A 3037-nucleotide genomic window follows, 5' to 3' on the forward strand; every position below is an offset into this window, starting at 1 on the left:
CGAGAGTTATGATGAAGACATCCCATTTGGGAATGAATGTTCCAAGGTGTCTCATTCTCTGTACATTTTCCAGTTGTAGGGATTTGTGCAACTTCCCATATGCAGTGGGAAGCTTATGGTGACTGAATGAGGCATTATCTATGGATAGAGGAATATGTCAATATGAGTAACCTTATTTCTATGTTCATTTAACAGAACAAGAACATTTTGTTTTCCCTTAGGGCCATAACCTATTTAGTCTCAGGTTCTTGCCCATTTTAGCTGTGCCAGATATGGGTTCTCTCTCATGGAGTAGACTTCAAGTCAAAAAATGACTGGTTACTTCAATTAACTTTAGTAATAACATTAGAAAAGGAAATAATAAACAATGTTGTGTCAAAGTTAAGAGTCATCAGTCTTCCTTTACACCACCCAGAATCATCTGAAGAAATCACAATTGGGAAATTTCACAGATCAGATTGGCCTATATAGCCTTGTCTTTGAGAAATTGTCTTGATTTATGATTGATGTGGGAGAACTCAGTCTACTGTGGGGAACACCATCACTGAATAGCTGAGCAGAAGCCATAGAAAAAGCAAGTGAGAAACATTCCTCCATGGTTTCTGATTCAGTTATTGCTTAAGTTCCTGTCCTGAATTCTCTTCTTCGTGGAATATAATCTAGAAGTATAAGGTGAAATTAAACATTTCTTTTTCAAGTTGCTTTAGGACATGGTGTTTATCACAGTAATACAATTAAATTACAATGATATTTAAGATTTTTCCAAACTGTCCTCCAAAATAGCTGTTCCCTTTATGAAATTTCTAGTACCTTTATGTCCCTACTATTGTTTTTTTTAAATGTTGCTTTGGTTACTATCACAACATTTTGTGTTAAATTGTATTTCATACAAATGTTGATTTTCATTTTATGAGCAGGTAACACACATGTTCAATTTTTAAGTGCCTATTGTTCATCTGTCAAACTTCTTTGTTGAAATATCCAGCCATATCCTTTGACTACTGTTGAATTGTATTAGCCATCTATTATTGAGTAATAAAAGAATCAATATATTATCAAACACAATTATTTTTCAGATGCACAATGTGCAAATTTTCTCTCAAAAGGAGGTCATTTTTACTTGTGTATGGTGTCCACTGAAGGATGAATGCTGTTTATTTTTATATTAAGTTTATTCATTCTTGTTTTTTTTATTTTGCAATACAATTTACTTCTACATATCAGCCACAGATTCCCTTGTTCTCCCCCCTCCGACCCCCCTCATCGTCCCCCCAGCCCACCCCCCATTCCCACCTCCTCCAGGGCAAAGCCTCCCCCGAGGACTGAGATCAACCTGGTAGACTCAGTCCAGGTAGGTCCAGTCCCCTCCTCCCAGGCCGAGCCAAGTGATCCTGCATAGGCCCCAGGTTTCAAACAGCCAACTCATGCAATGAGCACAGGACCCTGTCCCACTGCCTGGATGCCTCCCAAACAGATCAAGCCAATCAACTGTCTTATACATTCAGAGGGCCTGATCCAGTTGGTGATCCCTCAGCCATTGGTTCATAGTTCATGTGTTTCAATTCGTTTGGCTATTTGTCCCTGGCAATGGTCGAGAGACAGCCCAAACTGACCTACTCTGGGGATGGGATGGCCAAACACCCTAATTGTCGTGCTAGAAACCCCATCCAACTACTGAAGGATCTGGATGCAGAGACTCATGGCTAGGCCCCAGGTGGATCTCTGGGAGTCCAATTAGTGAGAATGAGGAGGGTTTATATGAGCGAGAATTGTTGAGTCTAAGGTTGGATAAAGCACAGGGACAAATAGCCAAATGAATGGAAACACATTCTTGTTTTTTTAATATATAAGAAAAAAGACAATTCCAAGGTCTTTAAGATTTACTTACATATATTCTGCAACAGATTCATGATTTTAGATTTTAGATTTCTATCTATGATAATCTATATATTAATTTTTATATGATGTTATTCAGGGTCTAAAATCAATTATTTGTGGGTAAATCACCAGTTGTCTTGGCACCATTTCTGGAAAGAATAGACACTTTTTTGCCACAGAACTGTTTTAGGACAGTTGGGGTAAATCTACTGATCAAAAACATTAGGCCTATGTTGTGAACACTATATATTGATTATCATAAATAATATGAGTATGTGTTTGATATTAGGAAATGTGTATAACTTGAATATTTTCTTTTTGAATTTTGTTTTGGCTAATCTGTACCTTGTCAATTTACATAAAATTTAGGAACACTTTGTTCAACTTCTAAATAAAAAGATCTGGGTTAATGACAGGAATTTTAAAGTATTTGTTGTGTATTTCAGAATATTTGAATTTTAACAGTATTCTGTATTCCAACTGATAATCAATGAATATTCTGAGATTCAGTTTGATCTTTTTTAATCTCCTTCAGAAATATATGCAGTAGCTCTCCTTGTAGACGACATCAATTTCTTTCACTAAATTTATTTCTGTTTTAATACAATAGAAAATTATAAATTGTATTACATATACATACTTTCCCATTGTGCTAGCTTCCTTTTCATTTGATAGCATTGTCACCACAAACTCCTTAATTTTTTGAAGTCTCATTCATCTATACTTTTTCTCTTTTTTCTGTGTATTTTTGGTAACAAACTAAGTGGGCTCTGTCTTACTGAAGGTCACAAAGATTTATTACTGTGTTTTTATCTTAGACTTACAGTTTTGTTTCATGTACAGCTTTGATTCATTTATAGTTATTTTTTGTATACAATGTCAGTGAGGGGTACAACTTCATTCTTTTGCATGTAGAAATCTAGTTGATGCTGCACTATTTGTTGAAGACTCTTTATCTTCCAGTGAATTATCTGAATACTTTTATAGAAAACAAATCATTGAACATAAATCTAAGCACATATTTTCAGACATTCAATTGACCTATAAGAATATTCTTATACAGTGTTCCACATCCTATTTATCATTTGAAAGTATAATAATTATTGAAATAAGAATGCATGAATCCTCTAACATTGCTCTTCATTATCCAGATTGTTTT

This window comes from Peromyscus californicus, unplaced genomic scaffold (assembly GCF_007827085.1).
Source record: "Peromyscus californicus insignis strain IS unplaced genomic scaffold, ASM782708v3 Scaffold_10__1_contigs__length_136768540, whole genome shotgun sequence".
NCBI lineage: Eukaryota > Metazoa > Chordata > Mammalia > Rodentia > Cricetidae > Peromyscus > Peromyscus californicus.